Here is a 25,537-nt window from a genome sequence, read left to right as displayed (position 1 = left end):
ACATCCAGACGCAGCATGTAAGTTACATACAGACGCAGCGTGTAAGTTACATCCAGACGCAGGGTATAAGTTACATCCAGACGCAGCGTGTAAGTTACATACAGACGCAGAGTGTAAGTTACATCCAGACGCAGCGTGTAAGTTACATACAGACGCAGCGTGTAAGTTACATCCAGACGCAGCGTGTAAGTTACATCCAGACGCAGCGTGTAAGTTACATCCAGACGCAGCGTGTAAGTTACATCCAGACGCAGCGTGTAAGTTACATACAGACGCAGCGTGTAAGTTATACAGATGCAGCGTGTAAGTTACATACAGATGCAGCGTGTAAGTTACATACAGATGCAGCGTGTAAGTTACATACAGACGCAGCGTGTAAGTTACATACAGACGCAGCGTGTAAGTTACATACAGACGCAGCGTGTAAGTTACATACAGACGCAGCGTGTAAGTTACATACAGACGCAGCGTGTAAGTTACATACAGACGCAGCGTGTAAGTTACATACAGACGCAGCGTGTAAGTTACATACAGACGCAGCGTGTAAGTTACATACAGACGCAGCGTGTAAGTTACATACAGACGCAGCGTGTAAGTTACATACAGACGCAGCGTGTAAGTTACATACACATGCAGCGTGTAAGTTACATACACATGCAGCGTGTAAGTTACATACAGATGCAGCGTGTAAGTTACATACAGACGCAGCGTGTAAGTTACATACAGACGCAGCGTGTAAGTTACATACAGACGCAGCGTGTAAGTTACATACAGATGCAGCGTGTAAGTTACGTACAGATGCAGCGTGTAAGTTACATACAGACGCAGCGTGTAAGTTACATACAGACGCAGCGTGTAAGTTACATACAGATGCAGCGTGTAAGTTACATACAGACGCAGAGTGTAAGTTACATCCAGATGCAGCGTGTAAGTTACATAGAGACGCAGCGTGTAAGTTACATCCAGACACAGCGTGTAAGTTACATCCAGACGCAGCGTGTAAGTTACATCCAGACGCAGCGTGTAAGTTACATACAGACGCAGCGTGCAAGTTACATACAGACGCAGCGTGTAAGTTACATACAGACACAGCGTGTAAGTTACATACAGATGCAGCGTGTAAGTTACATCCAGACACAGCGTGTAAGTTACATCCAGACGCAGCGTGTAAGTTACATCCAGACGCAGCGTGTAAGTTACATACAGACGCAGCGTGTAAGTTACATACAGACGCAGCGTGTAAGTTACATACAGACGCAGCGTGTAAGTTACATACAGACGCAGCGTGTAAGTTACATCCAGACGCAGCGTGTAAGTTACATCCAGATGCAGCGTGTAAGTTACATACAGACGCAGCGTGTAAGTTACATACAGATGCAGCGTGTAAGTTACATACAGACGCAGCGTGTAGGTTACATACAGACGCAGTGTGTAAGTTACATAGAGGCGCAGCGTGTAAGTTACATACAGACGCAGCATGTAAGTTACATACAGATGCAGCGTGTAAGTTACATACAGATGCAGCGTGTAAGTTACATACAGACGCAGGGTGTAAGTTACATACAGACGCAACATGTAAGTTACATCCAGACGCAGCGTGTAAGTTACATCCAGACGCAGCGTGTAAGTTACATACAGACGCAGGGTATAAGTTACATCCAGACGCAGCGTGTAAGTTACATACAGACGCAGCGTGTAAGTTACATACAGACGCAGAGTGTAAGTTACATCCAGACGCAGCGTGTAAGTTACATCCAGACGCAGCGTGTAAGTTACATCCAGACGCACCGTGTAAGTTACATACAGACGCAGCGTATAAGTTACATCCAGACGCAGCGTATAAGTTACATCCAGACGCAGCGTATAAGTTACATCCAGACGCAGCGTGTAAGTTACATACAGACTCAGCATGTAAGTTACATGCAGATGCAGCGTGTAAGTTACATAGAGACGCAGCGTGTAAGTTACATACAGACGCAGCGTGTAAGTTACATACAGATGCAGCGCGTAAGTTACATACAGAAGCAGCATGTAAGTTACATACAGATGCAGCGTGTAAGTTACATACAGATGCAGCGTGTAAGTTACATAGAGACGCAGCGTGTAAGTTACATCCAGACGCAGCGTGTAAGTTACATACAGACGCAGCATGTAAATTACATACAGATGCAGCGTGTAAGTTACATAGAGACGCAGCGTGTAAGTTACATCCAGACGCAGCGTGTAAGTTACATACAGACACAGCATGTAAATTACATACAGATGCAGCGTGTAAGTTACATAGAGACGCAGCGTGTAAGTTACATAGAGACGCAGCGTGTAAGTTACATAGAGACGCAGCGTGTAAGTTACATACAGAAGCAGCGTGTAAGTTACATAGAGACGCAGCGTGTAAGTTACATCCAGATGCAGCGTGTAAGTTACATCCAGACGCAGCGTGTAAGTTACATACAGACGCAGCGTGCAAGTTACATACAGACGCAGCGTGTAAGTTACATACAGACGCAGCGTGCAAGTTACATACAGACGCAGCGTGTAAGTTACATCCAGACGCAGCGTGTAAGTTACATCCAGACGCAGCGTGTAAGTTACATAGAGACGCAGCGTGTAAGTTACATACAGATGCAGCGTGTAAGTTACATACAGACGCAGCGTGTAAGTTACATCGAGACGCAGCGTGTAAGTTACATCCAGACGCAGCGTGTAAGTTACATACAGACGCAGCGTGCAAGTTACATACAGACGCAGCGTGTAAGTTACATCGAGACGCAGCGTGTAAGTTACATCCAGACGCAGCGTGTAAGTTACATACAGATGCAGCGTGTAAGTTACATACAGATGCAGCGTGTAAGTTACATACAGACACAGCGTGTAAGTTACATAGAGACGCAGCGTGTAAGTTACATACAGACACAGCATGTAAATTACATACAGATGCAGCGTGTAAGTTACATCGAGACGCAGCGTGTAAGTTACATCCAGACGCAGCGTGTAAGCTACATACAGACGCAGCGTGCAAGTTACATACAGACGCAGCGTGTAAGTTACATACAGACGCACCGTGTAAGTTACATACAGACGCAGCGTGTAAGTTACATACAGATGCAGCGTGTAAGTTACATACAGATGCAGCGTGTAAGTTACATACAGATGCAGCGTGTAAGTTACATACAGAAGCAGCGTGTAAGTTACATACAGACGCAGCGTGTAAGTTACATACAGATGCAGCGTGTAAGTTACATACAGACACAGCATGTAAGTAACATACAGATGCAGCGTGTAAGTTACATAGAGACGCAGCGTGTAAGTTACATACAGACACAGCATGTAAGTTACATACAGATGCAGCGCGTAAGTTACATAGAGACGCAGCGTGTAAGTTACATGCAGATGCAGCGTGTAAGTTACATAGAGACGCAGCATGTAAGTTACATCCAGACGCAGCATGTAAGTTACATACAGACACAGCGTGCAAGTTACATATAGATGCAGTGTTTAAGTTGCATCCAGACGCAGTGTGTAAGTTACATCCAGACGCAGCGCGTAAGTTACATACAGATGCAGCGTGTAAGTTACATCCAGACGCAGCGTGTAAGTTACATACAGACGCAGCGTGTAAGTTACATACAAATGCAGCGTGTAAGTTACATACAGATGCAGCGTGTAAGTTACATACAGACGCAGCGTGTAAGTTATACAGACGCAGCGTGTAAGTTACATACAGATGCAGCGTGTAAGTTACATACAAATGCAGCGTGTAAGTTACATACAGATGCAGCGTGTAAGTTACATACAGACGCAGCGTGTAAGTTATACAGATGCAGCGTGTAAGTTACATACAGATGCAGCGTGTAAGTTACATACAGATGCAGCGTGTAAGTTACATACAGACGCAGCGTGTAAGTTACATACAGACGCAGCGTGTAAGTTACATACAGACGCAGCGTGTAAGTTACATACACATGCAGCGTGTAAGTTACATACAGATGCAGCGTGTAAGTTACATACAGACGCAACGTATAAGTTACATACAGACGCAGCGTCTAAGTTACATCCAGACGCAGCGTGTAAGTTACATACAGACGCAGCGTGTAAGTTACATCCAGACGCAGCGTGTAAGTTACATCCAGACGCAGCGTGTAAGTTACATCCAGACACAACGTGTAAGTTACATACAGACGCAGCGTGTAAGTTACATCCAGACGCAGCGTGTAAGTTACATCCAGACGCAGCGTATAAGTTACATCCAGACGCAGCGTATAAGTTACATCCAGACGCAGCGTGTAAGTTACATACAGACTCAGCATGTAAGTTACATGCAGATGCAGCGTGTAAGTTACATAGAGACGCAGCGTGTAAGTTACATACAGACGCAGCGTGTAAGTTACATACAGATGCAGCGCGTAAGTTACATACAGAAGCAGCATGTAAGTTACATACAGATGCAGCGTGTAAGTTACATACAGATGCAGCGTGTAAGTTACATAGAGACGCAGCGTGTAAGTTACATCCAGACGCAGCGTGTAAGTTACATACAGACACAGCATGTAAATTACATACAGATGCAGCGTGTAAGTTACATAGAGACGCAGCGTGTAAGTTACATCCAGACGCAGCGTGTAAGTTACATACAGACACAGCATGTAAATTACATACAGATGCAGCGTGTAAGTTACATAGAGACGCAGCGTGTAAGTTACATAGAGACGCAGCGTGTAAGTTACATAGAGACGCAGCGTGAAAGTTACATACAGAAGCAGCGTGTAAGTTACATAGAGACGCAGCGTGTAAGTTACATCCAGATGCAGCGTGTAAGTTACATCCAGACGCAGCGTGTAAGTTACATACAGACGCAGCGTGCAAGTTACATACAGACGCAGCGTGTAAGTTACATACAGACGCAGCGTGCAAGTTACATACAGACGCAGCGTGTAAGTTACATCCAGACGCAGCGTGTAAGTTACATACAGACGCAGCGTGTAAGTTACATAGAGACGCAGCGTGTAAGTTACATACAGATGCAGCGTGTAAGTTACATACAGACGCAGCGTGTAAGTTACATCGAGACGCAGCGTGTAAGTTACATCCAGACGCAGCGTGTAAGTTACATACAGACGCAGCGTGCAAGTTACATACAGACGCAGCGTGTAAGTTACATCGAGACGCAGCGTGTAAGTTACATCCAGACGCAGCGTGTAAGTTACATACAGATGCAGCGTGTAAGTTACATACAGATGCAGCGTGTAAGTTACATACAGACACAGCGTGTAAGTTACATAGAGACGCAGCGTGTAAGTTACATACAGACACAGCATGTAAATTACATACAGATGCAGCGTGTAAGTTACATCGAGACGCAGCGTGTAAGTTACATCCAGACGCAGCGTGTAAGCTACATACAGACGCAGCGTGCAAGTTACATACAGACGCAGCGTGTAAGTTACATACAGACGCACCGTGTAAGTTACATACAGACGCAGCGTGTAAGTTACATACAGATGCAGCATGTAAGTTACATACAGATGCAGCGTGTAAGTTACATACAGATGCAGCGTGTAAGTTACATACAGAAGCAGCGTGTAAGTTACATACAGACGCAGCGTGTAAGTTACATACAGATGCAGCGTGTAAGTTACATACAGACACAGCATGTAAGTAACATACAGATGCAGCGTGTAAGTTACATAGAGACGCAGCGTGTAAGTTACATACAGACACAGCATGTAAGTTACATACAGATGCAGCGCGTAAGTTACATAGAGACGCAGCGTGTAAGTTACATGCAGATGCAGCGTGTAAGTTACATAGAGACGCAGCATGTAAGTTACATCCAGACGCAGCATGTAAGTTACATACAGACACAGCGTGCAAGTTACATATAGATGCAGTGTTTAAGTTGCATCCAGACGCAGTGTGTAAGTTACATCCAGACGCAGCGCGTAAGTTACATACAGATGCAGCGTGTAAGTTACATCCAGACGCAGCGTGTAAGTTACATACAGACGCAGCGTGTAAGTTACATACAAATGCAGCGTGTAAGTTACATACAGATGCAGCGTGTAAGTTACATACAGACGCAGCGTGTAAGTTATACAGACGCAGCGTGTAAGTTACATACAGATGCAGCGTGTAAGTTACATACAAATGCAGCGTGTAAGTTACATACAGATGCAGCGTGTAAGTTACATACAGACGCAGCGTGTAAGTTATACAGATGCAGCGTGTAAGTTACATACAGATGCAGCGTGTAAGTTACATACAGATGCAGCGTGTAAGTTACATACAGACGCAGCGTGTAAGTTACATACAGACGCAGCGTGTAAGTTACATACAGACGCAGCGTGTAAGTTACATACACATGCAGCGTGTAAGTTACATACAGATGCAGCGTGTAAGTTACATACAGACGCAGCGTATAAGTTACATACAGACGCAGCGTCTAAGTTACATCCAGACGCAGCGTGTAAGTTACATACAGACGCAGCGTGTAAGTTACATCCAGACGCAGCGTGTAAGTTACATCCAGACGCAGCGTGTAAGTTACATCCAGACACAACGTGTAAGTTACATACAGACGCAGCGTGTAAGTTACATCCAGACGCAGCGTGTAAGTTACATCCAGACACAGCGTGTAAGTTACATACAGACGCAGCGTGCAAGTTACATCCAGATGCAGCGTGTAAGTTACATCCAGACGCAGCGTGTAAGTTACATATAGACGCAGCGTGTAAGTTACATCCACACGCAGCGTGTAAGTTACATCCAGATGCAGCGTGTAAGTTACATACAGACGCAGCGTGTAAGTTACATCCAGACGCAGCGTGTAAGTTACATACAGACGCAGCGTGTAAGTTACATACAGACGCAGCGTGTAAGTTACATAGAGACGCAGCGTGTAAGTTACATCCAGACGCAGCATGTAAGTTACATCCAGACGCAGCGTGTAAGTTACATACAGACGCAGCGTGTAAGTTACATACAGATGCAGCGTGTAAGTTACATACAGACGCAGCGTGTAAGTTACATCCAGACGCAGGGTATAAGTTACATCCAGACGCAGCGTGTAAGTTACATACAGACGCAGAGTGTAAGTTACATCCAGACGCAGCGTGTAAGTTACATACAGACGCAGCGTGTAAGTTACGTCCAGACGCAGCGTGTAAGTTACATCCAGACGCACCGTGTAAGTTACATCCAGACGCAGCGTATAAGTTACATCCAGACGCAGCATGTAAGTTACATACAGACACAGCATGTAAGTTACATACAGATGCAGCGTGTAAGTTACATAGAGACGCAGCGTGTAAGTTACATACAGACGCAGCATGCAAGTTACATACAGATGCAGCGTGTAAGTTACATAGAGACGCAGCGTGTAAGTTACATACAGACACAGCATGTAAATTACATACAGATGCAGCGTGTAAGTTACATAGAGAAGCAGCGTGTAAGTTACATCCAGACGCAGCGTGTAAGTTACATCCAGACGCAGCGTGTAAGTTACATCCAGACGCAGCGTGTAAGCTACATACAGACGCAGCGTGCAAGTTACATACAGACGCAGCGTGTAAGTTACATACAGACGCAGCGTGTAAGTTACATCGAGAAGCAGCGTGTAAGTTACATCCAGACGCAGCGTGTAAGTTACATAGAGAAGCAGCGTGTAAGTTACATACAGATGCAGCGTGTAAGTTACATAGAGAAGCAGCGTGTAAGTTACATCCAGACGCAGCGTGTAAGTTACATCCAGACGCAGCGTGTAAGTTACATCCAGACGCAGCGTGTAAGCTACATACAGACGCAGCGTGCAAGTTACATAGAGACGCAGCGTGTAAGTTACATACAGACGCAGCATGCAAGTTACATACAGATGCAGCGTGTAAGTTACATAGAGACGCAGCGTGTAAGTTACATACAGACACAGCATGTAAATTACATACAGATGCAGCGTGTAAGTTACATAGAGAAGCAGCGTGTAAGTTACATCCAGACGCAGCGTGTAAGTTACATCCAGACGCAGCGTGTAAGTTACATCCAGACGCAGCGTGTAAGCTACATACAGACGCAGCGTGCAAGTTACATACAGACGCAGCGTGTAAGTTACATCCAGACGCAGCGTGTAAGTTACATAGAGATGCAGCGTGTAAGTTACATCCAGACGCAGCGTGTAAGTTACATCCAGACGCACCGTGTAAGTTACATACAGATGCAGCGTGTAAGTTACATACAGATGCAGCATGTAAGTTACATACAGATGCAGCGTGTAAGTTACATACAGAAGCAGCGTGTAAGTTACATACAGACGCAGCGTGTAAGTTACATCCAGACGCAGCGTGTAAGTTACATACAGACGCAGCGTGTAAGTTACATACAAACACAGCGTATAAGTTACATACAGATGCAGCGTGTAAGTTACATACAGACGCAGCATGTAAGTAACATACAGATGCAGCGTGTAAGTTACATAGAGACGCAGCGTGTAAGTTACATACAGACACAGCATGTAAGTTACATACAGACGCAGCGTGTAAGTTACATACAGATGCAGCGTGTAAGTTACATACAGACACAGCGTGTAAGTAACATACAGATGCAGCGTGTAAGTTACATACAGACGCAGCATGTAAGTAACATACAGATGCAGCGTGTAAGTTACATAGAGACGCAGCGTGTAAGTTACATACAGACACAGCATGTAAGTTACATACAGACGCAGCGTGTAAGTTACATACAGATGCAGCGTGTAAGTTACATACAGACACAGCATGTAAGTAACATACAGATGCAGCGTGTAAGTTACATAGAGACGCAGCGTGTAAGTTACATACAGACACAGCATGTAAGTTACATACAGACGCAGCGTGTAAGTTACATACAGATGCAGCGTGTAAGTTACATACAGACACAGCATGTAAGTAACATACAGATGCAGCGTGTAAGTTACATAGAGACGCAGCGTGTAAGTTACATGCAGACGCAGCTTGTAAATTACATACAGATGCAGCGTGTAAGTTACATCCAGATGCAGCGTGTAAGTTACATACAGACACAGCATGTAAGTAACATACAGATGCAGCGTGTAAGTTACATAGAGACGCAGCGTGTAAGTTACATCCAGACGCAGCGTGTAAGTTACATCCAGACGCAGCGTGTAAGCTACATACAGACGCAGCGTGCAAGTTACATAGAGACGCAGCGTGTAAGTTACATACAGACGCAGCATGCAAGTTACATACAGATGCAGCGTGTAAGTTACATAGAGACGCAGCGTGTAAGTTACATACAGACACAGCATGTAAATTACATACAGATGCACCGTGTAAGTTACATCCAGACGCAGCGTGTAAGTTACATAGAGACGCAGCGTGTAAGTTACATCCAGACTCAGCGTGTAAGTTACATACAGACGCAGCGTGTAAGTTACATACAGACGCAGCATGTAAGTTACATACAGACGCAGCGTGTAAGTTACATAGAGACGCAGCGTGTAAGTTACATACAGATGCAGCGCGTAAGTTACATACAGAAGCAGCATGTAAGTTACATACAGATGCAGCGTGTAAGTTACATACAGACGCAGCGTGTAAGTTACATAGAGACGCAGCGTGTAAGTTACATCCAGACGCAGCGTGTAAGTTACATACAGACACAGCATGTAAATTACATACAGATGCAGCGTGTAAGTTACATAGAGACGCAGCGTGTAAGTTACATCCAGACGCAGCGTGTAAGTTACATACAGACACAGCATGTAAATTACATACAGATGCAGCGTGTAAGTTACATAGAGACGCAGCGTGTAAGTTACATAGAGACGCAGCGTGTAAGTTACATACAGATGCAGCGTGTAAGTTACATAGAGACGCAGCGTGTAAGTTACATCCAGATGCAGCGTGTAAGTTACATACAGACGCAGCGTGTAAGTTACATACAGACGCAGCGTGCAAGTTACATACAGACGCAGCGTGTAAGTTACATACAGACGCAGCGTGCAAGTTACATACAGACGCAGCGTGTAAGTTACATCCAGACGCAGCGTGTAAGTTACATACAGACGCAGCGTGTAAGTTACATAGAGACGCAGCGTGTAAGTTACATACAGATGCAGCGTGTAAGTTACATACAGACGCAGCGTGCAAGTTACATACAGACGCAGCGTGTAAGTTACATCGAGACGCAGCGTGTAAGTTACATCCAGACGCAGCGTGTAAGTTACATACAGACGCAGCGTGCAAGTTACATACAGACGCAGCGTGTAAGTTACATCGAGACGCAGCGTGTAAGTTACATCCAGACGCAGCATGTAAGTTACATACAGATGCAGCGTGTAAGTTACATACAGATGCAGCGTGTAAGTTACATACAGACACAGCGTGTAAGTTACATAGAGACGCAGCGTGTAAGTTACATACAGACACAGCATGTAAATTACATACAGATGCAGCGTGTAAGTTACATAGAGACGCAGCGTGTAAGTTACATCCAGACGCAGCGTGTAAGCTACATACAGACGCAGCGTGCAAGTTACATACAGACGCAGCGTGTAAGTTACATACAGACGCACCGTGTAAGTTACATACAGATGCAGCGTGTAAGTTACATACAGATGCAGCGTGTAAGTTACATACAGATGCAGCGTGTAAGTTACATACAGATGCAGCGTGTAAGTTACATACAGAAGCAGCGTGTAAGTTACATACAGACGCAGCGTGTAAGTTACATACAGATGCAGCGTGTAAGTTACATACAGACACAGCATGTAAGTAACATACAGATGCAGCGTGTAAGTTACATAGAGACGCAGCGTGTAAGTTACATACAGACACAGCATGTAAGTTACATACAGATGCAGCGCGTAAGTTACATAGAGACGCAGCGTGTAAGTTACATGCAGATGCAGCGTGTAAGTTACATAGAGACGCAGCATGTAAGTTACATCCAGACGCAGCGTGTAAGTTACATACAGACACAGCGTGCAAGTTACATATAGATGCAGTGTTTAAGTTACATCCAGACGCAGCGTGTAAGTTACATACAGACGCAGAGTGTAAGTTACATCCAGACACAGCGTGTAAGTTACATACAGACGCAGCGTGTAAGTTACGTCCAGACGCACCGTGTAAGTTACATCCAGACGCAGCGTATAAGTTACATCCAGACGCAGCATGTAAGTTACATACAGACGCAGCGTGTAAGTTACATCCAGACGCAGGGTATAAGTTACATCCAGACGCAGCGTGTAAGTTACATACAGACGCAGAGTGTAAGTTACATCCAGACGCAGAGTGTAAGTTACATCCAGAAGCAGCGTGTAAGTTACATACAGACGCAGCGTGTAAGTTACATACAGACGCAGCGTGTAAGTTACATCCAGACGCAGCGTGTAAGTTACATCCAGACGCAGCGTGTAAGTTACATCCAGACGCAGCGTGTAAGTTACATCCAGACGCAGCGTGTAAGTTACATACAGACGCAGCGTGTAAGTTATACAGATGCAGCGTGTAAGTTACATACAGATGCAGCGTGTAAGTTACATACAGATGCAGCGTGTAAGTTACATACAGACGCAGCGTGTAAGTTACATACAGACGCAGCGTGTAAGTTACATACAGACGCAGCGTGTAAGTTACATACAGACGCAGCGTGTAAGTTACATACAGACGCAGCGTGTAAGTTACATACAGACGCAGCGTGTAAGTTACATACAGACGCAGCGTGTAAGTTACATACAGACGCAGCGTGTAAGTTACATACAGACGCAGCGTGTAAGTTACATACAGACGCAGCGTGTAAGTTACATACAGACGCAGCGTGTAAGTTACATACACATGCAGCGTGTAAGTTACATACAGATGCAGCGTGTAAGTTACATACAGACGCAGCGTGTAAGTTACATACAGACGCAGCGTGTAAGTTACATACAGACGCAGCGTGTAAGTTACATACAGATGCAGCGTGTAAGTTACATACAGATGCAGCGTGTAAGTTACATACAGACGCAGCGTGTAAGTTACATACAGACGCAGCGTGTAAGTTACATACAGATGCAGCGTGTAAGTTACATACAGATGCAGCGTGTAAGTTACATACAGACGCAGAGTGTAAGATACATCCAGATGCAGCGTGTAAGTTACATAGAGACGCAGCGTGTAAGTTACATCCAGACACAGCGTGTAAGTTACATCCAGACGCAGCGTGTAAGTTACATACAGACGCAGCGTGCAAGTTACATACAGACGCAGCGTGTAAGTTACATCGAGACGCAGCGTGTAAGTTACATCCAGACGCAGCGTGTAAGTTACATACAGATGCAGCGTGTAAGTTACATACAGATGCAGCGTGTAAGTTACATACAGACACAGCGTGTAAGTTACATAGAGACGCAGCGTGTAAGTTACATACAGACACAGCATGTAAATTACATACAGATGCAGCGTGTAAGTTACATAGAGACGCAGCGTGTAAGTTACATCCAGACGCAGCGTGTAAGCTACATACAGACGCAGCGTGCAAGTTACATACAGACGCAGCGTGTAAGTTACATACAGACGCACCGTGTAAGTTACATACAGATGCAGCGTGTAAGTTACATACAGATGCAGCGTGTAAGTTACATACAGATGCAGCGTGTAAGTTACATACAGATGCAGCGTGTAAGTTACATACAGAAGCAGCGTGTAAGTTACATACAGACGCAGCGTGTAAGTTACATACAGATGCAGCGTGTAAGTTACATACAGACACAGCATGTAAGTAACATACAGATGCAGCGTGTAAGTTACATAGAGACGCAGCGTGTAAGTTACATACAGACACAGCATGTAAGTTACATACAGATGCAGCGCGTAAGTTACATAGAGACGCAGCGTGTAAGTTACATGCAGATGCAGCGTGTAAGTTACATAGAGACGCAGCATGTAAGTTACATCCAGACGCAGCATGTAAGTTACATACAGACACAGCGTGCAAGTTACATATAGATGCAGTGTTTAAGTTGCATCCAGACGCAGTGTGTAAGTTACATCCAGACGCAGCGCGTAAGTTACATACAGATGCAGCGTGTAAGTTACATCTAGACGCAGCGTGTAAGTTACATACAGACGCAGCTTGTAAGTTACATACAGACGCAGCGTGTAAGTTACATACAGACGCAGCGTGTAAGTTACATACAAATGCAGCGTGTAAGTTACATACAGATGCAGCGTGTAAGTTACATACAGACGCAGCGTGTAAGTTATACAGACGCAGCGTGTAAGTTACATACAGATGCAGCGTGTAAGTTACATACAGATGCAGCGTGTAAGTTACATCCAGACGCAGCGTGTAAGTTACATACAGACGCAGCGTGTAAGTTACATACAGATGCAGCGTGTAAGTTACATACAGACGCAGCGTGTAAGTTACATCCAGACGCAGGGTATAAGTTACATCCAGACGCAGCGTGTAAGTTACATACAGACGCAGAGTGTAAGTTACATCCAGACGCAGCGTGTAAGTTACATACAGACGCAGCGTGTAAGTTACGTCCAGACGCAGCGTGTAAGTTACATCCAGACGCACCGTGTAAGTTACATCCAGACGCAGCGTATAAGTTACATCCAGACGCAGCATGTAAGTTACATACAGACACAGCATGTAAGTTACATACAGATGCAGCGTGTAAGTTACATAGAGACGCAGCGTGTAAGTTACATACAGACGCAGCATGCAAGTTACATACAGATGCAGCGTGTAAGTTACATAGAGACGCAGCGTGTAAGTTACATACAGACACAGCATGTAAATTACATACAGATGCAGCGTGTAAGTTACATAGAGAAGCAGTGTGTAAGTTACATCCAGACGCAGCGTGTAAGTTACATCCAGACGCAGCGTGTAAGTTACATCCAGACGCAGCGTGTAAGCTACATACAGACGCAGCGTGCAAGTTACATACAGACGCAGCGTGTAAGTTACATACAGACGCAGCGTGTAAGTTACATCGAGAAGCAGCGTGTAAGTTACATCCAGACGCAGCGTGTAAGTTACATAGAGAAGCAGCGTGTAAGTTACATACAGATGCAGCGTGTAAGTTACATAGAGAAGCAGCGTGTAAGTTACATCCAGACGCAGCATGTAAGTTACATCCAGACGCAGCGTGTAAGTTACATCCAGACGCAGCGTGTAAGCTACATACAGACGCAGCGTGCAAGTTACATAGAGACGCAGCGTGTAAGTTACATACAGACGCAGCATGCAAGTTACATACAGATGCAGCGTGTAAGTTACATAGAGACGCAGCGTGTAAGTTACATACAGACACAGCATGTAAATTACATACAGATGCAGCGTGTAAGTTACATAGAGAAGCAGCGTGTAAGTTACATCCAGACGCAGCGTGTAAGTTACATCCAGACGCAGCGTGTAAGTTACATCCAGACGCAGCGTGTAAGCTACATACAGACGCAGCGTGCAAGTTACATACAGACGCAGCGTGTAAGTTACATCCAGACGCAGCGTGTAAGTTACATAGAGATGCAGCGTGTAAGTTACATCCAGACGCAGCGTGTAAGTTACATCCAGACGCACCGTGTAAGTTACATACAGATGCAGCGTGTAAGTTACATACAGATGCAGCGTGTAAGTTACATACAGACGCAGCGTGTAAGTTACATACAGACACAGCGTGTAAATTACATACAGATGCAGCGTGTAAGTTACATAGAGAAGCAGCGTGTAAGTTACATCCAGACGCAGCGTGTAAGTTACATCCAGACGCAGCGTGTAAGTTACATCCAGACGCACCGTGTAAGTTACATACAGATGCAGCGTGTAAGTTACATACAGAAGCAGCGTGTAAGTTACATACAGACGCAGCGTGTAAGTTACATCCAGACGCAGCGTGTAAGTTACATACAGACGCAGCGTGTAAGTTACATACAAACACAGCGTATAAGTTACATACAGATGCAGCGTGTAAGTTACATACAGACGCAGCATGTAAGTAACATACAGATGCAGCGTGTAAGTTACATAGAGACGCAGCGTGTAAGTTACATACAGACACAGCATGTAAGTTACATACAGACGCAGCGTGTAAGTTACATACAGATGCAGCGTGTAAGTTACATACAGACACAGCGTGTAAGTAACATACAGATGCAGCGTGTAAGTTACATACAGACGCAGCATGTAAGTAACATACAGATGCAGCGTGTAAGTTACATAGAGACGCAGCGTGTAAGTTACATACAGACACAGCATGTAAGTTACATACAGACGCAGCGTGTAAGTTACATACAGATGCAGCGTGTAAGTTACATACAGACACAGCATGTAAGTAACATACAGATGCAGCGTGTAAGTTACATAGAGACGCAGCGTGTAAGTTACATACAGACACAGCATGTAAGTTACATACAGACGCAGCGTGTAAGTTACATACAGATGCAGCGTGTAAGTTACATACAGACACAGCATGTAAGTAACATACAGATGCAGCGTGTAAGTTACATAGAGACGCAGCGTGTAAGTTACATGCAGACGCAGCTTGTAAATTACATACAGATGCAGCGTGTAAGTTACATCCAGACGCAGCGTGTAAGTTACATACAGACGCAGCATGTAAGTTACATAGAGACGCAGCGTGTAAGTTACATACAGACACAGCATGTAAGTTACATACAGACGCAGCGTGTAAGTTACATACAGATGCAGCGTGTAAGTTACATACAGACACAGCGTGTAAGTAACATACAGATGCAGCGTGTAAGTTACATACAGACGCAGCATGTAAGTAACATACAGATGCAGCGTGTAAGTTACATAGAGACGCAGCGTGTAAGTTACATACAGACACAGCATGTAAGTTACATACAGACGCAGCGTGTAAGTTACATACAGATGCAGCGTGTAAGTTACATACAGACACAGCATGTAAGTAACATACAGATGCAGCGTGTAAGTTACATAGAGACGCAGCGTGTAAGTTACATACAGACACAGCATGTAAGTTACATACAGACGCAGCGTGTAAGTTACATACAGATGCAGCGTGTAAGTTACATACAGACACAGCATGTAAGTAACATACAGATGCAGCGTGTAAGTTACATAGAGACGCAGCGTGTAAGTTACATGCAGACGCAGCTTGTAAATTACATACAGATGCAGCGTGTAAGTTACATCCAGACGCAGCGTGTAAGTTACATACAGACGCAGCGTGTAAGTTACATACAGACGCAGCATGTAAGTTACATAGAGACGCAGCGAGTAAGTTACATCCAGACGCAGCGTGTAAGTTACATCCAGACGCACCGTGTAAGTTACATCCAGACGCAGCGTGTAAGTTACATAGAGACGCAGCGTGTAAGTTACATCCAGACTCAGCGTGTAAGTTACATACAGACGCAGCGTGTAAGTTACATACAGACGCAGCGTGTAAGTTACATACAGACGCAGCGTGTAAGTTACATACAGACGCAGCGTGTAAGTTACATACAGACGCAGCGTGTAAGTTACATACAGACGCACCGTGTAAGTTACATCCAGATGCACCGTGTAAGTTACATCCAGACGCAGCATGTAAGTTACATCCAGACGCAGCGTGTAAGTTACATCCAAACGCAGGGTGTAAGTTACATCCAGACGCAGCGTGTAAGTTACATCCAGACGCAGCGTGCAAGTTACATACAGACGCAGCATATAAGTTACATACAGACACAGCGTGTAAGTTACATACAGACGCAGCATATAAGTTACATACAGACACAGCATGTAAGTTACATACAGACACAGCGTGTAAGTTACATACAGACACAGCATGTAAGTTACATACAGACACAGCATGTAAGTTACATACAGACGCAGCATGTAAGTTACATACAGACACAGCATGTAAGTTACATACAGACACAGCATGTAAGTTACATACAGACGCAGCGTGTAAGTTACATACAGACACAGCATGTAAGTTACATACAGACACAGCATGTAAGTTACATACAGACGCAGCATGTAAGTTACATACAGACACAGCATGTAAGTTACATACAGACGCAGCGTGTAAGTTACATACAGACACAGCATGTAAGTTACATACAGACACAGCATGTAAGTTACATACAGACACAGCATGTAAGTTACATACAGACGCAGCGTGTAAGTTACATACAGACACAGCATGTAAGTTACATACAGACACAGCTTGTAAGTTACATACAGACACAGCATGTAAGTTACATACAGACGCAGCGTGTAAGTTACATACAGACACAGCATGTAAGTTACATACAGACACAGCATGTAAGTTACATACAGACGCAGCGTATAAGTTACATCCAGACGCAGCATGTAAGTTACATACAGACACAGCATGTAAGTTACATACAGACGCAGCGTATAAGTTACATCCAGACGCAGCATGTAAGTTACATACAGACGCAGCGTGTAAGTTACATACAGACACAGCATGTAAGTTACATACAGACACAGCATGTAAGTTACATACAGACGCAGCGTGTAAGTTACATACAGACGCAGCGTATAAGTTACATCCAGACGCAGCGTGTAAGTTACATACAGATGCACCGTGTAAGTTACATACAGACGCAGCGTATAAGTTACATCCAGACGCAGCATGTAAGTTACATACAGACGCAGCATGTAAGTTACATACAGACACAGCGTATAAGTTACATAGAGACGCAGCATGTAAGTTACATACAGACGCATCGTGTAAGTTACATAGAGACGCAGCATGTAAGTTACATACAAACACAGCATGTAAGTTACATACAGACACAGCGTATAAGTTACATACAGACGCATCGTGTAAGTTACATACAGATGCAGCGTGTAAGTTACATGACACGCTTATAACATGACACAGTGACCAAGCTCTTCATCTTCTCCCCTGACCAGTTGCTACGTGAGTATCTGCTGCTGTTAATGACTGGTGATAATAATTGATGATGTTACTGATTGTGATACTGATTGGCGTTATTAATTAGTGATACTGATTGGCGTTATTGATTAGTGATGTGATTGGCATTATTGATTAGTGATGCTGTTTGGCATTATTGATTGGAGATACTGATTAGTGATGCTGATTGGCGTTATTGATTAGTGATACTGATTGGCGTTATTGATTAGTGATGCTGATTGGCGTTATTGATTAGTGATACTGATTGGCGTTATTGATTAGTGATGCTGATTGGCATTATTGATTGGTGATACTGATTAGTTTTGCTGATTGGCATTATTGATTGGTGATACTGATTAGTTTTGCTGATTGGCATTATTGATTGGTGATACTGATTAGTGATGCTGATTGGCATTATTGATTGGTGATACTGATTAGTGATGCTGATTGGTGTTATTGATTGGTGATACTGATTAGTGATGCTGATTGGCATTATTGATTGGTGATACTGATTAGTGATGCTGATTGGCATTATTGATTGGCGATACTGATTAGTGATGCTGATTGGCATTATTGATTGGCTATACTGATTAGTGATGCTGATTGGCATTATTGATTGGTGATGCTGATTGGTGTTATTGATTAGTGATATTATGCTCCTATGAGAATGCGCAGTGAAGCTTCGCTCCTGCAGAAATGATACTGTCCAGTACTACAGCTGTTACTCGTAGTCGCTGTGCCCCAATGGCGGTATTCCCGTCGCAGTTCTATATAAACAACTTTGTTTATTAGAATCTAGCACAAACTGTCTCCAGCTCTGGATAAATGAAGTTGTAGCCACGTCCAGTATTATTTTACATATGTATAAATAAATTTCCGTCTTTTGAGTTTCTGATGATCTTTCGGGGGATGAGAATATGACAAGTTTATTTTCCACGGTCGCACTCAGTATATCTGACTCACAGAGATAATTATTCGCTGTCTCTACGTCCAAGAATCTTCTTTTGTTCTGATGATAAAGTTTGACAATCTGAACTCTGTAAGAAATTGTGATTAATGTAACGTGACACAAAGTATCACCAGGAAGCCAGGTCCCCCCCAGCCGCCCCCTTCATCTTCTATCCGTGTGGTAATATGGATGATTGTAATGTCAAACTGCGCAATCTCTTCCATCAAACAGATGCGATTTCATTTAGTGATCGGAATACACAGAACTGTCACACTGACGTGCGGAATAAAATCTCATCATTCAGCAAATCATCCCCGTAACCGTCAAAACAGTTCGCTCAACACTCACTCACCACCTTTACTGCATATGGGGCTCATTCACAGACTGTACTCATGTCAATGGACAGAGTATACGTGTAAAATGTTTAGGCAATGTCAGCTTAGACGTATAGTATATAGGGTACTTGGACTGAATTGGCCATTTGTAGAATTTTTGCCCATCTGTTGGTTTCTTTGTCCGATTTAACTCATAAACGACTGCGGCGTAAGTAGTAAAAATAAAACCTATTTTTGCAGAGGGCCACACAGCCTCAGGGCGAGGGGTGAGAGGAGGCACGGCTGACAGCAATCTGTGAGCACAAGGCCACGTGGCCTCAGGGTGTGACGGGTGACGGTGCAGCCTCTGCCAATCTGCGTAACGCTGCTGGTCAAGCAGGCCACTCCCGATATCTTCCGTTATAAATGCAGAAGACCTAAGTACCAGCTGCTTCTCACATGGGGGGTGATTCACACCTCATCGCTGCTGTGCGTTTTCACACAGCGCGACGATCAGGTAATAATTGTGCATGCGTATGCACCGCAATGCCCACGCGCCTCAGACAACAACAAAGGTCATCGCCGGTCAGCGACGGGATGGTGCAAAAGATCCAATTGCACAGACACGTTCGCAAGGGGTGTGGTTCATCAAATCAACAGCGTCTAGGTCGACAATGTTTAGGTCGACCACTATAAGTCGACAGTCACTAGGTCGACATGGATGGAAGGTCGACAGGGTTTCTAGGTCGACATGTGCTAGGTCGACAGGTCTAAAGGTCGACATGAGGATATATATTTTTTTGGGTGTCGTATTCTTTGTAGAGTGACCGGGATCCCAAATTAGTGCACCGCGTCCCCTAGCATGGCTCGCTTCGCTCGCCATGCTTCGGCATGGTGCCTTCGCTCCGCTACCGCTTCGCTCGGCACACTTTACCGTTCCAATCGTAGTCCACGTGGATCGTTAAGTATGAAAAAATTCAAAAAAAGAAAATTTTTTGAAAAACTCATGTCGACCTTTAGACCTGTCGACCTAGCACACGTCGACCTAGAAACCCTGTCGACCTTCCATCCATGTCGACCTAGTGACTGTCGACCTATAGTGGTCGACCTAAACATTGTCGACCTAGACACTGTCGATCTTCAGACCGGATCCCGTTCGCAAGGTGGTTGACAGGAAGAGGCCGTTTGTGGGTGGTAATTGACCGTTTACTGGGAGTGTCAGGAGAAACGCAGGCGTGCCCAAGTGTTTTCAGGGAGGGTGTGTGACGTTAGCTCCGGCCCCGGTCAGCCTGATGTGATCGCACTGTAGGGGTAAGTCTGGGCTGCGCAGAGACTGTACAAAGTGGATTTTAGCAGCTCGGTGTACACATGCGATCGCACACTTGCACAGTGAATATACACTCCCCCTGGAGGCAGCGACTATCTGATTGCAGGACAGCAAAAATTAGCAGCCCAGCAACCAGATCTGAATCACCCCCATGGTCAGTTATACCGTATGTCGCCTGCTCATGAGTCAGTAGCAGAAGTTCACTAGTCGTCTGCGTTCTCAAAGCCAAAACGTGCAACAGAGTCCACAGAGACAGACTGGAACTGACCGCGCAACACACAGTTTTTCCACATGTGGCGTTAGACGTGGCAGACGTGGATCGCTAATGGGGTGTTATGTACTTTTCTTATCCCTGATGGCAGATTAAAATCTGAAACATTGGATCACATGCAATAAGGAGTCTGTAAGCAGCTTTCTATTGTACTAAGTCCTGCCAGTGTCACCATGACAGGAAGCGCGGCACACATACTGTAATCACCCAGAGAAGATAGGCCGGCACGCCACAGCCACTTATATTCCCTTCACTCCAGGGACCATAAACCAGCTTCTACCTGAGCTACACGTATTGGAATGGGGAATTTTCCCTAAGTACAGAGATTTGGGGGCATTTTTGTTTCCGTTGTCAGCCTCATTGACAGTGGTGGATACGTTTCTGAGATCCTGGCTGCTCTTCATGACTTTAATGTTGTGTGGAATCCACGATAGGAACTGCATGTTATGTGCTTCACCTCGGTGTAATATTCCAGGCAACAGTTATCATTCTTACATATATCTGCATAAACCGCAGTACTCCTAGTGACTGGATAGGCTGCACTCTCAGTGACGTCACTGGCTCCTAGTGACTGGATAGGCTGCACTCTTAGTGATGTCACTAGCTCCTAGTGACTGGATAGGCTGCACTCTCAGTGATGTCACTGGCTCCTGGTGACTGGATAGGCTGCACTCTCAGTGACGTCACTGGCTCCTAGTGACTGGATAGGCTGCACTGTCAGTGATGTCACTAGCTCTTAGTGACTGGATAGGCTGAACTCTCAGTGATGTCACTGGCTTCGAGTGACTGGATAGGCTGCACTCTTAGTGATGTCACTGGCTCCTAGTGACTGGATAGGCTGCACTCTCAGTGATGTCACTGGCTCCTAGTGACTGGATAGGCTGCACTCTTAGTGATGTCACTAGCTCCTAGTGACTGGATAGGCTGCACTCTCAGTGATGTCACTGGCTCCTGGTGACTGGATAGGCTGCACTCTCAGTGACGTCACTGGCTCCTAGTGACTGGATAGGATGCACTGTCAGTGATGTCACTAGCTCTTAGTGACTGGATAGGCTGAACTCTCAGTGATGTCACTGGCTTCTAGTGACTGGATAGGCTGCACTCTTAGTGATGTCACTGGCTCCTAGTGACTGGATAGGCTGCACTCTCAGTGATGTCACTGGCTCCTAGTGACTGGATAGGCTGCACTCTCAGTGATGTCACTGGCTTCTAGTGACCGGATAGGCTGCACTCTTAGTGATGTCACTGGCTCCTAGTGACTGGATAGGCTGCACTGTCAGTGATGTCAATGGCTCCTACTGACTGGATAGGCCGTGCTCCCAGTGACTGGATAGGCAGCACTCTCAGTGATGTCACTGGCTCTTAGTGACTGGATAGGCTACACTCTTAGTGATGTCACTGGCTCCTAGTGAGCAGATAGGCTGCACTCTTAGTGATGTCACTGGCTCCTAGTGACTGGATAGGCCGTGCTCCCAGTGACTGGATAGGCAGCACTCTCAGTGATGTCACTGGCTCTTAGTGACTGGATAGGCTGCATTCTTAGTGATGTCACTGGCTCCTAGTGAGCGGATAGGCTGCACTCTTAGTGATGTCACTGGCTCCTAGTGACCGGATAGGCTGCACTCTCAGTGATGTCACTGGCTCCTAGTGACTGGATAGGCAGCAATAACAGTGATGTCACTGGCTCCTAGTGACTGGATAGGCTGCACTCTTAGTGATGTCACTGGCTCCTAGTGACTGGATAGGCTGCACTCTCAGTGATGTCACTGGCTCCTGGTGACTGGATAGGCTGCACTCTCAGTGATGTCACTGGCTTCTAGTGACCGGATAGGCTGCACTCTTAGTGATGTCACTGGCTCCTAGTGACTGGATAGGCTGCACTCTTAGTGATGTCAATGGCTCCTAGTGACTGGATAGGCTGCACTCTTAGTGATGTCACTGGCTCCTAGTGACTGGATAGGCTGCACTCTTAGTGATGTCACTGGCTCCTAGTGACTGGATAGGCTGCCCTCTCAGTGATGTCACTGGCTTCTAGTGACCGGATAGGCTGCACTCTTAGTGATGTCACTGGCTCCTAGTGACTGGATAGGCTGCACTGTCAGTGATGTAAATGGCTCCTAGTGACTGGATAGGCCGTGCTCCCAGTGATGTCACTGGCTCTTAGTGACTGGATAGGCTGCACTCTTAGTGATGTCACTGGCTCCTAGTGAGCGGATAGGCTCCACTTTTAGTGATGTCACTGGCTCCTAGTGACTGGATAGGCTGCACTCTCAGTGATGTCACTGGCTCCTAGTGACTGGATAGGCCGCAGTCTCAGTGATAGTTACATAATTGCTGAGGTTGAAAAAAGACGAATGTCCATCAAGTTGTACCTGTATTATACAATTTTATACCATTTAAATGTTGTATGCTTGGATATTTCTTTCAGTTAGGAATTTATCTAATCCATTTTTAAATTTTTTGATTGAGTCCACCATTACTACCTTTTCTGGCAGAGAATTCCAAATCCTTACTGCTCTTACTGTGAAGAACCCTTTTCTCTGTTGTGTATGAAATGTTTTTCTTGTAACCTCAAGAGGGTGTCCTCGTGTCCTGTGTAGCGTTTATTTGATAAACAGATCATCTGATAAATCCCTGTATTGTACCTTTATGTATTTATAAATATTAATAATGTCCCCTCTCAGCTGCCTCTTTTCCAGTGTGAACATATCTAACCTTTTAAGTCTTTCCTCATAATTCAGTGCCTCTAACCGGTTAACCAGTTTGGTGGCTCGCCTCTGAACCCTTTCGAGTTCCAAGATATCTTTTTTATAGTGAGGTGCCGAGAACTGTACACAATATTCCAGGTGCGGCCGTACCAATGATTTATACAGAGGCAGGATTACAGTCTCATCCCTTGTCTCCATTCCCCATTTTATGCATGCTAACACCTTATTAGCCTTTGCTGCTGCATTTTGACATTGCGTACTGCTACCAAGTTTATTATCGATGAACACCCCCAAATCCTTTTCCACTACCGTCATTCCTACATTTTCCCCATTTAGTCACCGGCCCCTGGTGGCTGGATAGGCTGCAGTCTCAGTGATGTCACTGGCTCCTAGTGACTGGATAGGCTGCACTCTCAGTGATGTCACTGGCTCCTAATGACTGGATAGGCTGCTCTCTCAATGATGTTACTGGTTTCTAGTGACTGGATCAGTTGCAATCTCAGTGATGTCACTGGCTCCTGGGGACTGATTAGGCTGCACTCTCAGTGATGTCACTGGCTCCTGGTGACTGATTAGGCTGCACTCTCAGTGATGTCACTGGCTCCTAGTGACTGGATAGGCCGCACTCTCAGTGATGTCACTGGCTCCTAGTGACTGGATAGGCTGCACTCTCAATGATGTTACTGGTTTCTAGTGACTGGATAGGCTGCACTCTCCGTGATGTCACTGGCTCCTAGTGACCGGATAGGCTGCACTCTTAGTGATGTCACTGGTTCCTAGTGACTGGATAGGCTGCACTCTCAGTGATGTCACTGGCTCCTAGTGACTGTTTAGGCTGCACTCTCAGTGATGTCATTGGCTCCTAGTGACTGGATAGGCTGCACTCTCAGTGATGTCACTGGCTCCTGGTGACTGGATAGGCTGCGCTCTCAGTGATGTCACTGGTTTCTAGTGACTGGATAGGCCGCACTCTCAGTGATGTCACTGGCTCCTAGGGATTGGATAGGCCGCACTCTCAGTGATGTCACTGGCTCCTAGTGACTGGATAGGCCGCACTCTCAGTGATGTCACTGGCTCCTGGTGACTGGATAGGCTGCACTCTCAGTGATGTCACTGGCTCCTAGTGACTGGATAGGCCGTACTCTCAGTGATGTCACTGGTTCCTAGGGATTGGATAGGCCGCGCTCCTAGTGACTGGATAGGCCGCACTCTCAGTGATGTCACTGGCTCCTAGTGACTGGATAGGCTGCACTCTCAGTGATGTCACTGGCTCCTGGTGACTGATTAGGCTGCACTCTCAATGATGTCACTGGCTAGGCTGCACTCTCAGTGATGTTACTGGCTCCTGGTGACTGATTAGGCTGCACTCTCAGTGATGTCACTGGCTACTAGTGACTGGATAGGCCACACTCTCAGTGATGTCACTGGCTCCTAGTGACTGGATAGGCCACACTCTCAGTGATGTCACTGGCTCCTGGTGACTGATTAGGCTGCATTATCATTAATATCCAGCTACAAGGTGGCTTCCTTCAGTTTGTGTAAGTGGCGATTGCACGATAAGTGTGAATAAATGACGGATCTTCTATATTGGTTTCAGTTCTGGACTCCGTGTTTGGTGCGCTTCCTCCAAAGAATCTACTGAATTATGTCTCGACTTTCCGGAAACCTCCTCCACCTAAAAAGCACTTATCACCTACACGCGTTCTTCCCCGCCCCGGTAATAAGGTAAGTGACAAACATTTATAAAACTAATTAAGATTTGGATTATTTGCTATGTCAGTAACCCCTTCATATCTGATCCGGCTATTACCGGGGATCACTTGTGGTAAAGGAACCGGTGATAATTGGGATTAGCGCGCAACTATGATCCAGCCCATTGACAAGGAATGTATACAGTAGATGGAAAGAGCAGTTACCATGACACACAGGACCGCAGCCAGAGTTAGGGTGTCAGTATGTGCTGCGACATGAGAGGGGTACAGGTGATTTATAATGATCATATGCAGGGAAAGCACCAGCTGCTTCTGCCCGGGACACACATATACTGGGCAGATCTTTGCCCTGTG

Source organism: Pseudophryne corroboree, chromosome 8, assembly GCF_028390025.1.
Source record: "Pseudophryne corroboree isolate aPseCor3 chromosome 8, aPseCor3.hap2, whole genome shotgun sequence".
Taxonomy (NCBI): domain Eukaryota; kingdom Metazoa; phylum Chordata; class Amphibia; order Anura; family Myobatrachidae; genus Pseudophryne; species Pseudophryne corroboree.
This window is presented reverse-complemented; position numbering follows the sequence as displayed.